The sequence below is a fragment of the Carassius carassius genome, chromosome 2 (genome assembly GCF_963082965.1).
Source record: "Carassius carassius chromosome 2, fCarCar2.1, whole genome shotgun sequence".
Lineage (NCBI taxonomy): Eukaryota > Metazoa > Chordata > Actinopteri > Cypriniformes > Cyprinidae > Carassius > Carassius carassius.
In genome coordinates, this window is record NC_081756.1 from 47,583,575 (window position 1) to 47,607,539 (window position 23,965).

Sequence of the window (23,965 nt, forward strand, 5' to 3'; positions counted from 1 at the left end):
AAAAAAAATCCTATGGCAAAAACAAGCCTTCATAAATAATAATAATAATTAATAAAATAAATATAATTTGAGTAATTAACTTGACCTAAAGTACAACAGATGAAATAAACAGCAGATTTCTATATGGGGACATAATTTGCTTTTTTTATCACTTTCAATGACATTTTTGTTCCAAACACAATTCAGTCAGAACAAGTTATTAGTTTCCGATTAACATGCATCTATAATTTGTTTAATAAGACCAGGAAAGCAAATCAAAAAAAATAAAAGAAAAAAAGAGGATTACAAATAAATAAAGAGAATTTCAACATTCATGCCATATTAAATTATATATAGTTATCTTTATTTAATTTGTCCACACTTAGAAAAGTCATATACACGTGTCATATACATTACACATAAGATTGAGGTTGGTGTGTTTGTGGCACATGTGTCACTGCTCTATGTAATGCTCTCTCGCCCGTCCCTCCTCTCCTCGTTTCCTGTCCCGCTCGTGATGAGGGTCTCGTTGTGACCTCTGCTTTCGTCTTTGCCGGTTGTTCCTCTCATTGTGGTCGTATTCCTTCTCTTTGTCGCCCGGTGGTGATGATGATGATGATGGTTTGGCTGTGTTTGTCCCGCGAGAGGCTCAGGATACATGGACTCTGACGTCTCTTGTTTGGAAAGCGTCCTCGTGGTGTGACTGTGATGGTGGCGGTGATGATGATGATGATGGCTGTGGTGTTTGTGACCGCTTCTCCATTCTCTCGGTTGTCGGTCATTGTTAGCTTTAGCATCTCGCTCCTCAGTGTTGTCGTCTTCCAAACGTCCTTGCGTCTGAGTTTGGTAGTGATGATGATGGTAGTCTTCATAAAAGCCTGTCTTGTCGTCCGTTGATCTCTCTGCTGTCTGCTCACTCACTCTTCCCTGTTTTAGCAACACGCACATGGAATAATGCAGTTATATGGATTGCAAACCCAAATGAAATGTAATTAACTAACATTAGTTAACTACAGCTAATATAGTTAACTAATGTTTACAAATGCAACCTTACTGTAAAGTGTTACCAAAAAGATTATTGTTTTGCAGTGTGTAAAAAAGCTAACTATACATCTCAATGCAGAGCTTTTTAAACACACACACACACTGAGACTTTGAAATCTCTGCAAATCACTACAAACCACATCAGATCTATATGGAAGCCCATTTTCTGCCACTGAATAAATATAAAAAGGTAACTGACTTTTTTTCTCACAAAATTCAGATTTTTTTCCTGCAATTCTGACTTTTTTCTTGGAATTTTGGGATATAAATACGCAATTCTGACTTTTTAATCGCAATTCTGACTCTTTTTCTCACAATTCTGACTTTTTTCTCGGAATTGTGGGATATAAACGTGCAATTCTGACTTTTTTCTAAGAATTCTGACTTTTTCTCACAATTCTGACTTTTTTTCTGGGAATTATGTCTTTTTTATCTGAATTGTGGAATATAAAATGGTAATGGTGACTTTTTTCTAAGAATTGTATGGTATAAACTTGCAATATTGAACTTTTCTTTCTCGCAGACTTTTTCCTCACAATCCTGACAATTTTTATTTTGCAATTCTGACTTTTTCTCTGAAATGTGAGATATAAACTTGCAATTACGAATTATAAAGTCCACTTCTGGGGGGGTAACGTCAAAAAAAAGTTCTGGCTTTATAACTCGGAATCGTGTGTTATAAAGTCAGAACTCCAAGATATAAACTCAGAATTTAAGAAAAAATGTAATTGTGAGAAAAAGTTGCAATTACCTTTTTTATTCAGTTACAAAAAAATAAAATAAATAAATAATCATTTACTCATCCTCATGCAATTTCAAAACTGTATTTTCTTTCTTCTGTGGAAAAATGAATGTTGATGCTGCTCTTTTACAAAAGCACATAATAAACATGAACTGTCAAGATAAAAAAAACACACACACAAAAACCTCAGGATTACCATAATAGTAGCTCATATAAACGATTTCAATTTCTTTGGAAAACAGCTTGAGAAAATTCTTCTTTTGTGATTCATAAAGTGTGTGTGACATTTAGAGTGACATGAGGGTGAGTTAATGATGACAGTGTTTTCGTTTTGGGTGAGTTATTGCTTTAAGCTAAATCCTAATAAAATTTGGTTTACTCTTTTGATCTTGGTCAAATGAAAGCATGACTGAGCTTCAGTGTTACACACACACACACACACACACACACACACACACACACACACACACACACACACACTCACCGTGACTGAGGCTACTCATCTGTAATAGGAGTTACCTCCTCAGTCTGAGAAGCAGCAGTGTTTGTCAACAGAATGATAAGGACATTCACAAAAAAATATGTATATTATAACATGTAGTGTAATAATTTAGTTTAGTAAGTTTAAGTTTCCTGGGAATTTAGAGATCTGACTTATTGGAACCCTTAAAAGCACAGTTTTCATACATATGAAAAGAGTACTTTTTACTTAAATAATATATTTTGATATACCTAAAGAAATAAGTGCAAACTTATAATATAAGTAATATAATGTTTACAGACACTTACTTGCTTGTTTATTGCAATTAAAATACGCTATGCCTTTGCTATGGACTTAAGTACATCTTTATACGTAATTTCATAATTCAATTATCTTTCAAATATGGTTAAAGTACTGGTGAATTTACTGACAAGCATTTATGATAAACAAAAATATACTTTTAATGTAATTTTTATTTAAACTTGTATGCCATTTATTTAAATGTCTAATGCACGTTTGCAATAAAGCTACAATTTAGTATATTTAAAATATATTAACTCTAAATGTATTATTTAATAACACTACAGTTCAAATTATAATCAAGTGCTTTACATGTGCTTTAGTATATTTGTTGACATCAAAATGAGTGCTTCTTTAAAGCACGACTAAAGATTATTAAAATATAACAATTTTAATTTAACTTAATAATAAACCTTTGAATTTGACAAATTTAAAATGGTACTTTTTTCTCAAATGCACGTTTTAACATGAAATTGTCTTTATGTACACTTAAATGGCCTTTCATCAATAATATATTTTCTTCAAGTATATATTTTTTTTCAAATACTTTTAAGATTTGAAGAACACTACAGATGTACATTCAATACAATTAAGGCTCATTTCATATTAATCGGGGAACTTTAATTTTAGTTCATTCATTAGGAAACCGTGTAGTAATGCAAGTAGATTCCTATGCTTTCTGAATGTTTGCCCACACAGAATGTGTCTTAGCATACAACACTAATAACAGCTGCATGACACAGGACTCTGAAATGTCAAATGTGTCTTTTAGGCTGTAGCATTTGCTTTTTTCTCTGGACTGAAAACTGATGGTTTCTTTCCGACACTCCTCTCTTCTTTCCGGCACTCTCTCTCTCTTTTTGTTTGCTAATATAAGTGCAGGTTGAAGTATGCACCTTTGTTTGTTGGTTAGTCAGTGAGTCCTTGCAGGCGACTGCAGCTGCAGCCATTGTGTTGAGTTTCTCCAGCAGAGGGTTTGTCTGCGGGACGCTGGGAGGATGCGTGGATTTCCAGTAGGCCTCCAGAAAATCAGCCATGTGCTCACAGGCGTCTTCCAGCTGATTCTCATCAAGAATGATGTCGAAAAGCTCCTGGATAGAGAACCAACGAGCATGTGAGGTGAACTGTTAGAGAGCAAAGAAAGGGTGATAGTGAGGTTCATCTCAAGTAATTATATTGGTGAGTAGTTAACTCACTGAAGAGCACTGGGCAAGTTTGTCTGCTGCCACCATCTGCACACTGAGATGTTTTGCCTGAGACTTTCCTCTAGACTTTATTAACCGCTGCAAAACCTGAAAGATGGACGCAGCAGAAACAACATCCCAGCAACATATCAGTGTTGAAGAAAGACAAGCTAATAGACATCAGAGGAACCACTGTGAAAAAATTGCTTAATCCTATTGAATATTTTGTATATATATATATATATATATATATATATATATATATATATATATATGTATATAAATTTACTTGCAGATAACATTGTTAATAAAATAAAAAGGCCACTTAAGTGTATTTTAAGAGAGACTTTTTCTTTACTTAAATACTCTTTTAAAACATGCACTTTGTAATGTCAAATCAAAAGTTTAATATTTAAGTTTTACATTTTAAAGACAAAATAATAATAACAAACTACATATAAATATGTTCATAAGTCCTTCTTAAGTGGGTCAAAAAAGCACTCAAGTTCATATAATTGTCATTAACATGCAGGGGGTATAAAATATAATTGTGATTGGGCCTTATAGTATATTATTTTCATAAAAGTTCTCCTTTTTAAAAGTATGCTAGTGTACTTCCAATTACAAGGAATCTGAAGCCTAAGTAGACTGATTTACCAAAAGTGTACTTTGTTAAAAGCTTTCATTTAAAGTGCATTTAAATCAGTTTTAATAAAAACATTGTTTTGACTTTTATTGTTTTTTAAACATTGTTTTTACACTTATTTTGATGTGTTGACTAACATACTAAAGCACATGTAAAGTACTTGATTATGATTCATATAATATGATGCATTTGCCACTCCATTATTACAAATGTGTAATTACAAATACATTTAAATACATAACATACTGAAGTTTCAACTGAAATGACATTAAAGTAAATTTTACTGTACCATAAATGCTTGTCAGCACATTCATCAGTACTTTAACCATATTTCATAGACAATAGAATAAAAAAAAATTGTACTCAAGTGTGCTTTTTTGACCCTTTTAAGTAGGACTTAAGTATATGACTAAGTATATTATTTTAAAGTATATGTGTGTGCACCTGTGGAGAGGTGATCTTGATGTAGACAATAATTGGAGCAAGAGATGTTTTTCCCAGTTGAGTCGGGTGGTTTATCGTGTCAGCGTCAAGAACCACCAGCTGCAGCGTGTGAGCCAGTTCAAAGATCCTCTCGATCTCACTCTGAACCTCGGCTATAAACACACACACACACACACACACACACACACACACACACACACACACTCAGAGAGAACCAAACCACTGGAAACAATTAAGCTACGATTAGAATTCAGAAAGAATAATGGGGTGAAGTAACATGCAATGTAATGAATTCAACAAAAAAGAAACAATTTAAAAGCCACATAGTTATGGAAGGAAATCATAAGGAATCGGTTCTCTTTATGATTCCATTTAAAAATTCCAATTATAAAACAGAGAGTTCCGGTCCTTAATTCTGATTGGCTGAGCCGAGTTCAGAGCTGCTGTAAATTACTCAACAAACATACACCTTTGTTTACGTCTGTGTGTTGCTCGGCAACCACTTTGTTGATACCACAACTGTTTCTAAAGAACTACATTGTTTGGTGGAAGAATACTGTTTTTATTAATATCATTACACTTTATTTGCTCTATTTTATTTTGTGAAACCTTACTACATATATGGAATAAACGTTTTATAAAAGCAATAAGCCCCGTGAAGCCGTGGTTTACAGTGAATTTATAACAGCAAGGGGGTTTAAGGCACGGCTGTTATAAAATCACTGTAAACCACCACTTCTTGGGGCCTATTACTTTATTTTAATAATTCAATGATTACAATTTCATTACATTTCCATGATTTTATTAATAATCATTGTAGTACATTTGTTGAAATGCTACAGTTCAGTAATCATTCCTAACAAAAACAATAAGGTGAGGATATTTAATGTTTTTTTTCTTATCTTATTATTTGAAAAAAATATATATATTTGATATTTGTGATATTTATGACATTTATAAGATCAGAATGACAAAAAAATTTAACTGCTTAAACTGTTTAAAATCACTTCCAGATTTGAGAACATACTATAACAAATATCTTCTCTTGTGTGAAAGTGTGCACATGTCGTGCTCTGGATACTGTAGAAAGGAGAATTCAACAGTATAAGATTGTATAAGAGAATAAAATTAATGAAAGCAAAAATGCAAAAATAAAAAATAAAATGTTGAATGCAAAAAAGATAATTTTGTAAATCTCATCATTTGAGATGCGATTTACATCCTTTTTTAGTAATTCACACCAAATCATCAAACTCGTTCTCTGACCTAAGTTGGAGCGTGTGTTCGAGCGCTCGATGATGGCATGTTTACTGGGGTTGTTGAGCACAGAGCGCTTGGCCAAAGAAATATCAGCAGCCACCCTCGTGATCGAGATCCTGAATTATACAAAACAAGGAGCGTTCACAGCATTAACTGCAAATGCTAATTAAATGCAAGTGCTTTAAATCTAACTGCAATGCACCAACATGTGTTTAGTTGAGTATATTGTATTAAATGGTTAATGAAAAAATTATATATTAAAATATATATATAGCATGCATTTGTATTTCTGTTTTTATTATCGATGTTAAAAACAGTTGTGCTACTTCATTTTTTTTTTTTGTGGAAACCATGATACACTACCATTGCACATGGTAGACTGGAGTAATGATGCTGAAAAGTAACTATAAGATACTATAAGAAAATTACCTTGCCCACATCCATTGTACATGACAGAACATACACGCAAAAATAACAAACTGAAATGCATTTTAATTTCAAACCACATATAACTTTGTCCAGGACTAAGTTTGTAAAAAATCTGATGTCATTCAGATTGACCAAAAAGATATATAATTGAAACTGTCATACTGTAAATCCTGCACAGTTGTGTTCGGGAAACTGCAGCCAAGGGAAGCTGCAGGCATGAGACCCGACTGTGTGCTTGTGGACCAGCATGGCCAATTAAGGCAATGAGATGTGACTATTTAAAGTAACCTCAAACACTCACGTGACACACACACACACAAATATATAAACGATCCCAACAGAGGCTCGAGGAGGAAGACAACCACTTAAAGACTCACCTCCCCTCAAAACGGTGCTTCAGAAAATCAAACAGCGCTTTCTGCATCATATCTGTTACCTGTTTACACACAAAAAAGCATCATGTCAGGTTTTTGTCCCTTTTTTAAATTAAACTTTTGCTTAACATTCATAGAGTCAACATAAGTCTAAATGCTTTACAGTTAAGTGTAAATGTAAAGTAATAAGAATTCATGTAAGGCCTAGTCCACACGGACATGGGTATTTTTATAACCGGAGTTTTTCCTCCTGCGTTTAAAAAAAAAAATCCCGTCCACATGAAAACGCAAAAACGTGCTATCAAGCGCTGTCAAGAGCATGCTACACCAGCAGGCGGCGATATAACCCAAATTGTAAAGTCACCTTGGCAAATCAGAAGCAGTAAGCAGCGCACAATCTGACGTCAAACACAGCGGATAACGGCGCACACTCTGACGTCGCAAGGCAAAAACCCCGGTTATACTGTCCACACGACAACACTGCAACCGGCGTTTCTGAAAATGCTCACCCTGGCCGTAGTTTTCAAAAATGTTCGGTTTCGGTGCCCTGAAACTGCGTTGTCGTGTGGACGAAAGGCCGAACCGCGTAAAAAAAGTCACGGTTATAAAAATACCCGTGTCCGTGTGGACAGGGCCTAAGACTAGGAAAATGTTTAGTCAGAATATAAGCACTGTGCATGTCTGAAAATCTATCATTTATAAAATGAAAGTTCAGTCTTTACCAACTCAACTATTTGTCACTGGAAGCCCGTATCATTTTTGTCAGGTGACATTAGCAAAGTCCCGGTTTAAAAAAAAAAGTCACACAGAATGGAAATATTATATTATTAACATTATTAATCTGTCGTTTACCACATTTATCACATTTACCGACTGTATCTACAAAGATCTGTTTTCTAAGATGAATGTGTCTTCATTTAAATGCATTTCTGCGTGAAAAGTTCATGGACATGTTATTAATTAACTACACTGTACAAAGTGATTTTTCAAAGTTGTGGATAAAACAGATTATTGGAGTACATTTTACAATTAGAGTTTTGGTACTTGAAAATTTCCCATTGAATTCAGTGTTTCTTTGTTATCTTTTGTTAAATGTACTAGTGATTCCTGCACCATTTTTTTTTCTTCAGTGATTGGCATGGTGTTCATTTGTAGTGCTTTTCCTTAAACAACTTATGTTTGCAATGTTTTGTCAGTAGTTTAATTGGATGGCAAAGAGCAGCTTGGGGGCTTGAGTGACATGAGGGTATAGAGTAGATAATTACACTTTAAATTTTTTGGGTGAATTAACCCTTTATATCTCCTCTATGAAGTCACAATGGGTTCTGCAGCAGCTGACCTCGTAGCCCTTGAGCGACGGTCCCACCAGCACCACAGGTCTCATAGACGGCACCACGTCATATGGAGGAACATGCTCTGTCTGTACAGCATCACAAAACACACACCATTAACCTCTTCAGTGTACGCACAGAACACAAACACAGAACACACACTTCACAATCACAGTTAGAAGAGAGAAAAGAGGGGACACAACAGTAGATCTGGTTGAAAATACTATTATCAAGTGTCAAATTTAATAAGAATGTCCAGTTCTTACATTGCTCCATTGTTAATTATTTCAGAATTAAATTTAATAAAAAATGTCCTTTGCATTTAGACTGCAGCTTAAGCACAATGTTGAATGCATTTCAATAGTTAACTAATGTATTAGTTTTGCCTGAGCTCAAATCAAGTTTGACACCCAAAAGAAAAAAGAAAAAAAAATGTTTATTATATATTGGGAGGTTTATTAAAATGATTTGTTATTATCAGACTTTTACAACAAGCAAATTAGAAAATTATTATTTATACTATTTTGTATGTAATTTTACCAACAGTAATCTTATTGGTTAAACATGCACACACAAACAGGCAAATCTGGAGCTGTGTAACAGAGAAATGTCAGAAGGGAAACCCACACGGTGAAGTGTTTACTAAGAAGTGGCCATCCGATCTTTCCTACTATGTTGTACATTTTCTAGTCCCATAATGGCAAGGATTTTTTTTTACTTTTTGGAAAAAGTATCTTCTGCTCCCCAAGGCTGCATATTATAAACAATGATATTGTGAATTATTACAATAAAAAATGCTCTAATTTTCAGCATCATTCTTCCAGTCTTCAGTGTCACATGATCCTTCAGAAATCATTCTAATATACTGATTTACTGCTCAATTATTATTTGTGCTTAATCATTAATAATGTTTCTTATTGTTATCAATTCTAAAAGTAGTTTTTGCTGCTTAATATTTATGATTATTAGTATTATTTTTTAGATGAATAGAAAGTTCAAAAGAAAGTATAATGTTTTTGTTATGTTATAAATGTCTTTACATTCACTTTTAATCAATTTAATGCATCCTTGCTGAATAAAACCATTTCTATCACAGTTTCCACAAAAAATATTGAGCAGCACAACTGTTTTCAACATTGATAATAATCAGAAATGTTACTTGAGCAGCAAATCAGTATATTAGAATGATTTCTGAAGATCATGTGACACTGAAAACTGGAGTAATGATGCTGAAAATAATAAATTAGATTTGAACAGATATTTACATAGAAAACAGATATTTGAAACTATAATAATATTTCACAATATTAGTATTTTTACAGTCTTTGGTCAAATAAATGCAGCTTTGCTAAGCATAAATGACTCCTTTCAATAAAACTTTTCTAGTATATATATATATACCATTAATTAATAACATTATCTTATCAGATTTAAACCATCATGTAAGTTTCTCACTGAGGACTTTCAGTCCTCATAGACACCCTGTTAATTTGCTTGCCATTGTCTAAATTACAATGTTATAATTAATAAACTGTAAGTACTGCATGATAGGAATGAGCCGCTGCAGGCCTCAGCATCCACTGACCACACGGCTCTCTGAGAGGCCTGACTTACCGACTTGTGCCTCTGCTTAGCTAAAGAAAAGGAGGAAGGGGAACAGACAAAAAGAAAAGACCATAGGAGTGTGAAAGATTGGGATACAGAGGAAGAAAGACAAGACAGGGAGAGAGAAGGGAAAAAGTGAGTGGAATAAGCTGACATGGATGTTCGGACGGTGACAAGCGAAACAGGCTCTGTGTGATGCTGCTGTGACGGGACAGATTCAGAGCGAGGGAGCGTCCATCGGCATGCTTTACCTTCTTAAAGAAAGGCATTCGTTTCTCACGGGCTAAAGGGGGTATTACTGTGTTTGGGCTGGCTTTGGGTGAACGCTGATGGGGAGGAGGGTCACTCTCCTCTGGATCTAACCCTGCAGCGTCTATGTCCACAGCTACACACACATATATACACACGCACACACGTACATATGATCCTCAGCAAAACACATGGGGAATTCATACACAACGTGAAGATAGAAAATACACATCAATCATTTATCAGACAATAAATTACAGTTTTGCACTGAAGCACACAGCATTAGAGTAAAAACATGTTATTTTGAAATAAAAAAGTACACTTTAGCATACTTAAAAGAGTACTTAAGTGCTAATATACTTATGCATGCACTGAATTTCATGTTTTTGGACACTTAATTACATGTTAATTGCAATTAAATTGCATAACAGTTTAAATAAATATTTGATTCAGCTAGATTAATTTTAGAGCTTTTTTGACTCACTTAAGTAAGGCTTAACTGTGCATCTTTTTTTCATAATTTCTTTGATTGCCTATGAAAAATGGTTAAAGTACTGCCGAATGTACTGACAAGCAACAAAAATATACATTTTTATTTGTCATTTCCGTTGAAACTTGTATGTCATGTATTTAAATATATTTGCTGTATTGACTTTAAGTGTAATGTTGAATAAGACACTAGAGTTAATATTATCATAAAGTCCTTTTCGTGTGCTTTAGTTAGTCAACACATCAAAATAAGTGTACTTCTTTAAACTATGACAAAGGATTTTAATGTAAAACTTTTAATTTTACATTATTGCAAAGTGCACTGTTTGAAACTGTCCTTAAGTGTGTTAAGAAACATAGTCATGAAAGTATCTCTCTTTAAATATAAAATTCCCAAAGTGAATTCTGTTAATACAATATAATGTGACATATACAGTATGACTAAGTATTTCACAATAAAAGTTGTTTGATGTGCAGAATAATGTAAATAAAAATATATCATTGAGTTTTAAAATGACATCCAATGATGCTAACGTACCTGAAGATGGAGGGGTTGATTTACGTGAGTTTGAAACCACGTCTACTAAACTAGATAAAGAGTTTGCTCCCAATTTACTGTGAAAAAAAAGAACAACATATAATTCTTAACAAAAAAGAATGGTGTAAAGGTTGTAGTTGACTTCTTTTATGTATTTTTTCCAGCAAGCCATAGCAAAAGTTAAGATTAAAAGCACTGTAAGCCTGAGTACACTGTAGAAACCACTGGCAGTCATCTCTACAATCTACTTAGGCTTCAAATTCCTTTTGAAAACAGTACAGTAGCATACTTTTAAAGAATACGTATTATGGAAATAATATACTATAAAAGAATATACATTAGTGTGAACTGAATGTAATGTTTTCAGACACTTAATGAACCTTAAGTGTGCTTTTTGACCAACTTATGTGGGACTTAAGTACATCTTTATGTAATTGTATTGTTATTTTGACATTTATGCTATGAAATTTTAAATAAATTTTGGATTTGATGTTACAAAGTGCACTTTTTAAAAGTGTACTTAAGTGTGTTAAGATATAGTCATGAAAGTGTCTCATTTAAGTGGTCTTTTATTTATTTAATATTATATTATCTGCAAGTAAAGTTTTTTTTAAATACACTTTTAAGATTCACTACAAGTGCACATTCAATACAGTTAAGTGCACTTCTTTTTCACAAGGGATGCTTTTTGGAAATGCAGACTAAGTCTTTTGTTGAAAGGGGTCTTATTAAAGCTATTTTGTTTAGTGAAGAACCTTGTTGTGCATTTGTGGATACCTTGAGTAAAATTTTCCTTGTTTTGCACGTTGGTCCTGGTGGATGCGAATGCTTTCAAGCTTCACTGGACTTGGGATGAAGACGATTTCACACCCTTCTTTCACCAAGCGACCAATCCACCAGTCATTATTAAATTTCTGTCATTAAACAGACAAAAGTCACCCACGGTGGATTTTTATTATTATTATTTTTTTTTTTTTCATCATTGGAATACCTTACAAAGTAAAAATAACCTTACAAACTAAATATTCAACAATCATAAATATATAGTACAATAAAAAATATCTTAGCATTTTCAAGTGAAAAACTTATCTTGGGTATTTTTAAATTTGCAGATATACTTGTTATACATGTGTGCAAGACTGTTTTAGATAAAGAATCTATGATGCAGGCTGTATTTTGAGTATTGTGTTTTGTGTTTATTGTGATATGGACATACAGTGTTCCTTTAGTTCCTGTCTTTAAATAAACTCCAGCTGATTTTAACTGTATATATATATATATATATATATATATATATATATATATAATTTATTCTGTATATATGGATACATTTGTAAATACACACTTCTTTAACATGAAGGAAATCTTTAGACTCAAATGAGATTCCCATTCCAGGCACAGGGACGTCGTCTTCAAGAGAAGCACTGTAGCCAACATTAGTACGTACTGCAAACGCCACTGGTTTAGACTGTGTAGAAGAACAAAGAGTGATTACAGTATTAAATATTAATGTATAGTAGAACAAAAAGATTTTAACAACAAGCCTGTGGAACACAAATGAAGATATTTTGAAAAATGCACCAATGTCCACAGTAGGGTGCAACAGATATGCATACAGATTTGGATTGACATGAGGATAATTTAATTATTATGACAGAATTGTAAAATTCAATATTCAGTATTTTCCTCAGACAAAACTATTGATAGATTTACAAGCTGTAACTTTTATGTTGCTTTTTTTGTGTCATTTGAGGCAAGACACTGCAGAAACAACAATGTTTTGTCATACCTAGATTACAGATTAGTGAAAGAAAACATCCGAAATACACTTTTAAGTATTACACATTATCTATTTGTGTCCGTAGATTTTAATTACTATAAATATTTTTCTATTGCACTTCAGAAGCACTTACTGTACATACACCAGACAGTTTCATTTCTATTAATATTCTGAGGATTTTTACTGAGGGTTTTGTTCATATATCATTTGCCTGATTTTATACAAAATTTTATTCCTAAAAACATGGTGTTTTTTCTTGGGGTTGACAGTATTTTTTGATTTATGGAGTGATAAAAAAATATCAAATATGTTATATTTATTAAAGGAGCTTTAAATAATATATATTTTTATTTTATATTTTAGTGCAATTTCATACCCTTATTTTGCTTTCACAGCCACTGTCTGTCTCTTATGTAACACTACTTTCCATTGCCCATGCAGTATTGATCAGACATAGTGATTGTAACTTTTTATGTAAATGCCTGTTCAGACTAATCAGCATCTACAGTTTCGTTCACATTCACCAAAAACACACGCACACACATCTGTCAGCTTGTTTGCTTTATTTAATAGTGTTTATTCTAAATCTTTGACTAACACAGATCAGGTTGTTTTTGGTTGAGTCAACTAGGAAAATGTACCCCTAGGAAAGAAAAACTGAATAATGAAAGAAAATGTGAAAGAAAATAGGGACTCCTGCTTCTCTTTATTCCTTTGAGGCACTTTCAAGAGTGGTTTAAAGTGTACTGCAAAAAGTGGTAAGCACAGAACCAACCTTTGTACATTCATTTATACCAATTAAACTAGATTTTATATTTTAAATCAAGTAGAATAACTATTTAAGTTAACAAACGCAGATTAACAGCTTTTATATGTGAGTGTGAGAGAACTGATATTTCTGGAAACATGGTCGGTGAATAATATTTGACTTCTGTCTGCTCACTGCAGACCATCTGGCTTGTTAAATCAATATTTATGTGTGCATTCAGTAAATAAATTATAAAATCTGATTGATGTCAAACACATAGAGGTGAAGGAGAGTGTGACAAAAACAAGATTGAATAAAACAAAAAAAATAGATGGGATACATCACCTCCAAACAGCATTGATTTGCCTCAAAGAAAGTGTCTAAAAAAGCATCCTGCTATAAATTAAGCCTTAAAATAAGATTACATTCAATATCTAGACAAACCCTTAAGGTGCTGTGTGTGCATCTTAAGTTTGAATAATTTAGTGCATGATTCATAAAGAAAGAATAACAGTTATTAAGTTTATAAAGTAAGATTTTATAGTAATATCGGCCGATATATCGGTCTTGGTGATATATCGGTTTGTCACTACTGCATACTAAAGAGATTGTCACAGTGTCTGGGTTGTGTTCCCTGGGTTTCCACTAGGTGTCCTCCTTTTCCACGGTGTCTGTCACCTTATCACTTCCTGTTCCCTTATTTGGTCACCTTCCTCCTTGTTTGAGTTAATTGATTGTTCCCCACCTGTCTCCAGTTCCCTCATCATCCTTCTGTGTATTTATACCCGGTCTGTCTGAGTCTGTGTCACGGAGTCCTTGTCTTATGTGTGATAAATTTCATAGTCTGCTCTTGCCGTGTGTTCTTGTTTTGTTTTCATGTTTATTGGATATTCTGGTTTTGACCCTGCCTGGACTGTTTACCCTTTTGGATTGCCCCTCAATAAACCTCTTACCTGCACTTGGATATCTCCTGTGTTTCCTGTATCACCGAACGTGACAGAAGGACTCCGTCAACACGAGATCCAGCGGTATGTCAGTTGATGTTACCCACTCCCCAGCCCGGATGATGGAGCGGAGAGCGAAATATTTGAAGCTGACCGCTCTCCGTCAAGAGGGCAATGAGGTGGGGGCCATGGCACAGGTGTTCTGGTCCTTGGCTGAGGGCATGGAATATAATGACGCGGCCTTAAAGGATTACTTTAACAGCGGGCTGGATGACCCGGTTCCTCAGGAGGAAATGGCCCAGTTAGATGCATTCGAGTTCTGGGAATTTGTGTGCTACTTGCAGCATCGGCTTCCGTGGGATGCCCCAGCCACTCCTGTCTCTTCCTGCGGGATGGCCGCCAGCCCAGCGTCACGAGACAAGATGGCTGCTTGCCCAGCGCCGCTGCATGGGATTGCAGTCACAGCTGACCCTCCGGAGTTGAGTCAGGCTCCAGTGAACTCTCCAGAGTTGAGTCAGGTGCCAGTTGAATCTCCAGAGTTGAGTCAGGTGCCAGTTGAATCTCCAGAGTTGAGTCAGGTTCCAGTGAACTCTCCAGAGTTGAGTCAGGTTCCGGTGAACTCTCCAGAGTCGAGTCAGGTTCCGGTGAACTCTCCAGAGTCGAGTCAGGTTCCGGTGAACTCTCCAGAGTCGAGTCAGGTTCCAGTGAACTCTCCAGAGTCGAGTCAGGTTCCAGTGAACTCTCCAGAGTCGAGTCAGGTTCCAGTTGACCCTCCAGAGTCGAGTCAGGTTCCAGTGAACTCTCCAGAGTCGAGTCAGGTTCCAGTGAACTCTCCAGAGTCGAGTCAGGTTCCAGTGAACTCTCCAGAGTCGAGTCAGGTTCCAGTGAACTCTCCAGAGTCGAGTCAGATTCCAGTGAACTCTCCAGAGTCGAGTCAGATTCCAGTGAACTCTCCAGAGTCGAGTCAGGTTCCAGTGAACTCTCCAGAGTCGAGTCAGGTTCCAGTGAACTCTCCAGAGTCGAGTCAGGTTCCAGTGAACTCTCCAGAGTCGAGTCAGGTGTTCGTGGACCCTTCAGAGTCGAGTCAGGTGTTCGTGGAACCTCCAGAGTCAGGGCTAGTCACCGCTGACCCTCCAGAGTCAGGGCTAGTCACCGCTGACCCTCCAGAGTCAGGGCTAGTCACCGCTGACCTTCCAGAGTCAGGGCTAGTCACCGAGGACCCTCCAGAGTCAGGGCTAGTCAACGAGGACCCTCAAGAGTCAGGGCTAGTCACCGATGACCTTCCAGAGTCAGGGCTAGTCACCGGTGATCTTCAAGGACTGTGTCAAGTCACCGGTGATCTTCAAGGACTGTGTCAAGTCACCGGTGATTTTCAAGGACTGAGTCAAGTCCCCGGTGATCTTCAAGGACTGAGTCAAGTCACCGGTGATCTTCATGAACAATTGCAAAGCAGAGTCAGGCCAGCACCGATCTTCTGGAGTCCAGTAAAAACACCAGGGGATTACTAGAGCTTCGTCGTTCCGCTGGTACGGCCGCACGGAGGTCTGATCTGCCCTGGAGGGCATCCGCCTTGACCACACGGCTGTGGTGGTCTTCTGCTCCGCCCTGGGGGACTCCAGCCTCAACCACAGGGGTGTGGTGGTCTTCTGCTCCGCCCTGGGGGAATCCGGCAGTGACCACAAGGACATGGTGGTCTTCTGCTCCGCCCTGGGAGGCTTCTGCCCGGACCACACGGTTGTGGTGGTCTTCTGCTCCGCCCTGGGGGACTCCGGCATCGACCACAGGGACGTGGTGGTCATCTGCTCCGCCCTTGGGGACTCTTACGTCGACCACAAGGATGTGGTAGTCTTCCACTCCGCCCTGGGGGACTATGGCATCGACCATGAGGATGTGGTGGTCTTCTGCTCCGCCCTGGGGAGCTTCCGCTCTGACCACACGGTTGTGGTGGACTTCTGCTCCGCCCTGGGGAGCTTCCGCTCTGACCACACGGTTGTGGTGGACTTCTGCTCCGCCCTGGGGGACTCCAGTCTCCACCACACGGACGTGGTGGTCTTCTGCTTCGCCCTGGGGGGGCTTCATGTCGTTGTTTGTTTTTTGTTTTATGTGTTCACTTCTGTCCCTGTTCCCCACTGTTAGTCTGGCCCTCCGTCCCTCCCCCTGAACCTCCTCCAGTCCTCCTCCCTCCTGGTCTTCCTGTTTTGTGTTTACATTCTGGTGCCTGTTCCCCATGTTTTTCTTTTCTGGCCCTCCGTTCCTCCCCCTGAGCCTCCACCTGTCCGCCTCCCTCCTGGTCTCTGTTTTGTGTCTGTCTTGGAGCGTCTGGGGGTACTGTCACAGTGTCTGGGTTGTGTTCCCTGGGTTTCCACTAGGTGTCCTCCTTTTCCACGGTGTCTGTCACCTTATCACTTCCTGTTCCCTTATTTGGTCACCTTCCTCCTTGTTTGAGTTAATTGATTGTTCCCCACCTGTCTCCAGTTCCCTCATCATCCTTCTGTGTATTTATACCCGGTCTGTCTGAGTCTGTGTCACGGAGTCCTTGTCTTATGTGTGATACATTTCATAGTCTGCTCTTGCCGTGTGTTCTTGTTTTGTTTTCATGTTTATTGGATAGTCTGGTTTTGACCCTGCCTGGACTGTTTACCCTTTTGGATTGCCCCTCAATAAACCTCTTACCTGCACTTGGATCTCTCCTGTGTTTCCTGTATCACCGAACGTGACAGAGATGTACATGAGTAGTATGGTAGTATGCTATTTTGAAAAGACCCACACTATTAGACAGAAAAACAGACATTTGAACAAACCCTTGTCAAAATGGCAATTATTCAGTTATAGGGAGTAAAACATGCAGCAATACCTTGGCCTTTTCGAGCTGAGCCTGTGCTTGTCTCTCAGCTTCTCTGCGTAAGGCCTCTTTATCTTCCTCCAGAGACACATCTGAGTCAGACGGCCGACTAGTGTATGAGTCCGCTGAACCCTGTGGAAAAATCAGAGAGATTTTTTTACTCTTTCTTATGTCTGTGTGTGCATTCCTTTCATGGATTATGACACATGTTTACTACTTGATTGTCTACCGTAACATTTATTCATTTGCTCAAGATAAATATCCAGCTACTCTGCTTAAAGCTGGTGTGCATCATTTATGCATGACAAAATAGTTTCTGCTGTTTCAATGAGCAGAGACAGAGTAAGCCATTTACAGCTTGATTTAAAAAAAAAATGGTAACACTTTATGGACCTGTTCTCACTATTAACTAGATGCTTATTAGCATGCATGCTACAGCATATTGGTTGTTTATTAGTACTTATGAAGCACATATTAATGCAGTATTCTGCATGACCTTATTTTAGATCCCTTATATCTACCCCATACCTAAATTTAACAACTACCTTACTAACTATTAACAAGCAGTAAATTAGGAGTTTATTGAGTTCTAGTTATTAGTTAGTTAATAGTGAGAATTGGTCCCCAAATTAAAACATTTCTCAAAATATCTTCTTTTAAGCTATTTAAAGAAGAAAGAAAGTTACTTGAAAAAGACTTGGAAAGACATGATGAGGGTGGGGAAATGATGATAGTTTTCATTTTTAGGTGAACTGGCCATTTAAATGAACTTGGGATTACATTTTAGAGAACTAGTGTGTTTCTCAGCAAATGGTAAATATTTCTTATCAATCTCTCGAAATTGTTTCCTCTTCTGGAAATCACAGAAACACTATTTTGGATTTTTCTTGTGCTATTGGAGCGAATGGGAGCTGTCCCTACAGACCATCATATCTTTCTACACTGAGGACTCAGTTGTACCACAGTGTACAGAATGCTCCCTACTTAGCAACGGCCCTAAGACACAGCTAATAATAAAGTATTTAGAAATTTAAATGGATAATAGTAAAACAGAAAAGCATGGATTGTCCAAAATAAATCACCTTACGGCACAAACACATACAAGACATTCAATTTAAATAGATTGATAAAAATAATAATAATAATAATACAATTATTTGTTTTCATTATTTTATATGCTGTAACCATATTTTTGCATATATAAAAAGTACTCTTTAACATACTTATAAAAAAGGTACTTATACTTGCGTGCAAACTGAATGTAATGTTTTCGGGACACTTGAATTTCTAGTGAAATGTGTGTGTCATATTATATGTATAATATATGTCATATATTTAAATATATTCGTGATTTGCAATGATGAAGTTGCAATTTAGTACATTTAAAATATATTCACTTTAAATATAATATTGAATAACACACTACAGTTCAAATCATAATCAAGCCCTTTACATGTACTTGAGTATGTCAGTCAGCATTGCATCCAAATAAGTGCACTTCTATAAAGCATGACAAAATGAATAAAACATAATGATTTAAAATGCACTCTAAAGCAAAACTTTTAATTTGAAATTATTGCCACGTTTTAAAAGTGTACTTAGAAACAATCTCTCTTTTGAAGTGGCCTTTTATTTCAATATTGTGTATATTTACCCTAATGTCACCTAATGTCAAGCAAGGTCACAAGTGAAATGTGGGTTTAATATCCATCATTCAAGAATATATTAGTATTAAATCACAAGTAAAATACTCAGCAACATACTAGCATATCCTTTTGCTCTCAATTTCCACTCTCTCGCACACGTAAATAGTGTATATTAAGATGTATAGTTTCTTACACCGATGTTGTTCTTGACTTGGTTTCCTGTTGCTCCTTTCAGCAGTCGTATCCAGGAGGCCTTCATCAGCCAATCCAGTTAGAGCATCTGCTCTCCTCACCATACCAACCACAAACTTCAGTAAACTCTAACAACAACTACAATATACACCACCCACCATCCACCAACTGATATGCAAACATTATACCTAAAACCTGAGAGCTGAAGGTATCAAAATTTAAAATAAGTTAAAAGAAAACACAGTTTTACCTGTAGCTGTCACTAAAACTGCAATATGTAAAGTGCTACCTAATATCTCGGCTGTTGCCCGGGCTAATGTTATCAATGCTGTTGCTGTGGGAACGTAGAGTTCTCCTGTGTTGTTGATGATGGCACGTAATTCTATGTGCTTGCTCTCCATCCCTGTGCATAGTGGATGATGAGAGCTGCAGTGGCCTGTGTAGATAGTAGCGGTTTTCTTCTAGAATAATGAATGAGACTCAGTCCATCCCGCTGCAGCAACACCAGCCAACCAGGCTGCCATGCTCCTCTATGAAGAGCCCTTCCCCGCTCTCTAGAGCCCGGCGCACCGATGCGAAAGATGCTGGCACCTCTGCTGCAGTGATCTGCCCCTCTAAAGGCTGGTTTTTCTTTTACACATTGTCCTTGCTATCTTCGGCATCACCGTAGTGTTCCTCAGGCATCCAGGCTTCTGTACGCTCTACAGTCTTCCTGTCTCTCTCCAGTATGTCCTCTGTTTTGCATTCACTTCACCTGCCCTCCCCTCCCATCCTCCTCGCTCTTTGCCTCTGCGTTGCTCTTCACAGTCGCTCCATCTGTGTGTCGACTCCTGTGATTAATCCCGCTGCACGTTTACTTGTGTGTGTGTGCATATCTGTTTCTGCAAGATGTGCACGTGCCCTTGTGAAAAATAAGTCTGCTTAACCTTGAAGGTATATATATATTTTTTATAAAAAGCTGCATTTGCAGATAATAGTATTAACGTAATAAAATAAAAAGTATCTCAAGAAAGCAATAAGGTAGGAGAAAAATATTTTTGGTGTGAGCTGTGTGTGTATTAAATTTTGTGGTGATATCATGAGGTAATCAAAAGGTACAGCATTTGGAATGAGGGTACCCTTTTTCTTAGCCCTTGGCAGTTCTGTAATAGTTGTTTCTGAGTTGCATAAACATAAGTTTAGTCAAAGCCCCAAACAATAATGCTTGTTTTATTCTACTCTGTGAGATCTTTCAATTGACATATGATACATGACTATCTGAGCTGTATGAGGTTTTTGACTAAATTATAGAACATGGCACAATAAAATAACATATTTCATAAATTATGAAAACATTTTGTTCTATCTATCAGGAAATAACTCAGCACTACTTAGAAGTTGAAGTGGTCACATGTATTGTAAAATTCAGACACTAATCTTTCAAATGACACATATTTTGTGTTGATCAAGGCAGTGGTTTTGAAAAATATGATTATTATTTTTTTAAGAGTTGATCCAAATGGTTGGATGCATTTGAAACCTGAATTTCTAAGCTTTAAAATGGTACCTATATTTACCACACACACACGCACGCACGCAAACACGCAGGCAAGCACACACACACACACACACACACACACATTCTGTATATATATATATATATATATATATATATATATATATTTATATCTGCTATAAATAATGCTATTCTATTTTCCACAATCTGAGCATGTTTCGTGAAATAAGAAGTGTAAAAACCATGTGTAAGTTATAACATATGCACCTTTGGGGTGTTATGTTTTAGAATTTGATAAAGAATATCTTTAGATATAAATGACAGATTATGGTTTGTTTTCTCAAAATAACTTTCCATGATCTATGCATGTTTCATTAAGTTATGAATGAAAATGCCATGTGAAAGGTACAGTTGATTTATTTTAATTTTATTTTTTACTTTTTTTGCAAATTCCACAGTACACACCATTTTAGAGGGACTACTCAGACTATAAAATTATACCTATTTTTTTTGTTTTTCCATTCAGTGGTTGCTTAATTTGCTCATGAATATTTTCATGGGGGTGAACCATATTTGACCATAATTAACCATATTTTAATTAACCAAATTATGACATTGCATAAAAAGATGTACTTAAGTCTTACTTAATTGGATCAAAACCACTTTCAAGATCAGCTAATTGCATTTAATATGCCTTTAAACTATAATACATTTTCATTAAATTGCAATTAACATTCAGTTAAGTGCCCAAACATTTAATTCAGGTCACACTTAATTATATACTATTTAAGTATAGTATTTCCATAATAGGTGCTATTAACCTGTACTTTTTTTTCACAAGGGTTGATTGTCTGCCCAGGAACCTTTAAACACTTGTGAAGTGTAAACAACACTCAAATTCTCTCTCTCTCTCTCTCTCTCTCTCTCTCTCTCTCTCTTACACACACACACACTTTCAAAGTAAAAGGTCTAGTCAGTTGCACTAAAAACATGTTTAAAAAAGATTAATCAGATAAATTATTTATGGTGTTTGCTGTATGTATTGTGGCAGGTCAGAAATGTAATTATCTGGTAAATGGTGCTAAAAGATTGAAGCCCTATCATGTTTGAAAATAATGTAGCACCTTCACTAAACCCAGCTGAACATTACCAATACTGATAACAAAAGCAAATGTGAGATAAAAATGCATTTTCAGGAGTGAACCATGCCATTTCTGCTTGCATCTACAAGTCTTTGAGCTCTTTTATGTGTCTTGTGTTTCACAGAACTTGCACCAGAGCGTTTCGCATCTCAAGTGCATTGTTGTACCGGGGGCGCTACCAAGCAAGTTTACTGTATTTGAAAAGGCAAAAATATGTCCATGGATATGTGATGCAAAGCTCAAAATGTGTTAGTTTACAAATTATACACTGTGGCAAAATGCATTTTGAGTTTATAACATAATATTGAGCAAGGAACCATGCAAAAATAAGTATTTTAATGGGTAGCCTGCCCATGTGATCATAAGGTGTGAGAAGGAATGAAAACCGCCGTTTTAATGCCACAAGTGTTCATTTGAGCTTGAAACTGCAATGAACTGTAGGTACTTTTTTGGACAATGTATGCAGAGGCATAATATTCCAGTGATCCAATGTTGGTATTATTTTATCTCTTTCTCAGACACACACACACACACACACACACACAAAATCACATAGAGTCAACATGTCACAGCTGTGCTCCTCAGGCTATTTAGCACAGATTTTCTTTCTGAGAGGTCAAAGAGAACATGAAAACACAGTCACACAAACACACAAATTCACTCTGATGCATTCGATCATGGTCCACCCTGACAAACATCAGTATGGATAATTACACATATTGACTAAATCACACAGATCTAAATGCACACACACACACACACACACTGGAACAATGTCTCTATGTACCCTCACTCTTTTAGGCATTTATTTATGTGATTTGCTTGTTGAAAGGATGTAATTAGCAGTGTAAGTTATCTGTCTATCTCTTTTTCTCATATATTGTTTGTTTATTTTCATTTGTTGTGTAGAGAATTATTTGAGCTGGAGAAGACTATCTCTGGAAAAATAATTACCCAGAATCTTCTGGGTCCATCCATCTAGAAAAACAAATGCACAAATTCACAAAAAGAAATAAAAGAAAAGTAAAGAAAGAAAGAAAAAAAGATGGATGTATCATCACCTTTTCATTAAAGTACTTTGCTAATCAAGCAAATAATAATTGACATTTTATTTATAGAAAAATCTGTAAATATTACAACTTCTAAAATCTTAAACAGTTAATAATTTTATTTCCAAATATATATATATATATATATATATATATATATATATATATATATATATATATATATATATATATATATATATCAATTGTAAACTTGAAAACTAAAAATTTTAGTACAGTTTTTGTGTGTGTGTGTGTGTGTGTATATATATATATATATATATATATATATATATATATATATATATATAGCCTCATGATGAACCCAAGAGGAAACACGTATAAATGTTATGTATGTTTCATATGAAACTACTCTTAACAAAGAGAAAGTACAAAAGTGATCCAGACATTACAGAAACCTTCCATTATTATGCCTTGAGGTTTACGATGCCAAAAACTTGCAGACAGTTGATTACAAACCTAAAGTTCAGTATGTCTAAAAGCACAAAGTTAAGACAAGCACTGACACTTTTACAGTCTCTGAAACACTCACACATCAATGCAAAACTGTGGGGGAAAATTTTTCAGGAAATGTGTTTTTTCCCACCCACAAAATCCTAGCCTAGAGACTTCCAGTAAGGAGCCAAGCATTGTTTAAAAGAGCAGAAAATGGATGTCGAACATCACAAACCAATGACAAAAAAAGTAAGATATTTGGGACTCACCAAATCTGACTCCTCGCTGGTTGAGAGGTACATGTCTATGAACATCTGTGAGTGTGTGTGTGTGTGTGTGTGTGTGTGTGACAGAGAGCTCTACTCCACCCAGCTGCTCTACAAACAGTCCCAGTAAGAGAAGGGGGACAGGAAGAGCGGTTTCCTCTCGCTCCTGTGGGCTGAGTTTGAAGGGGCTCAAATATGTGCTTGTAAAATGAATGGTGTGTCCGTCTACGACGTTCTCTCTCCTCCCAAAACTACGTCAAGTTACTCTGCTATACCCAGAAATCTCTCTCTCTTTCCCACGCTAAGAAAAAAC

General features: G+C 36.2%; 1 pseudogene; it reads right to left on the reverse strand.

Annotated features, from left to right (window-relative positions):
* Positions 1-2: 2 nt before the first annotated feature.
* LOC132110947 (voltage-dependent L-type calcium channel subunit beta-2-like) lies at positions 3-23,802 on the reverse strand (annotated as a pseudogene).
* Between the last annotated feature and the right edge of the window lie 163 nt (positions 23,803-23,965).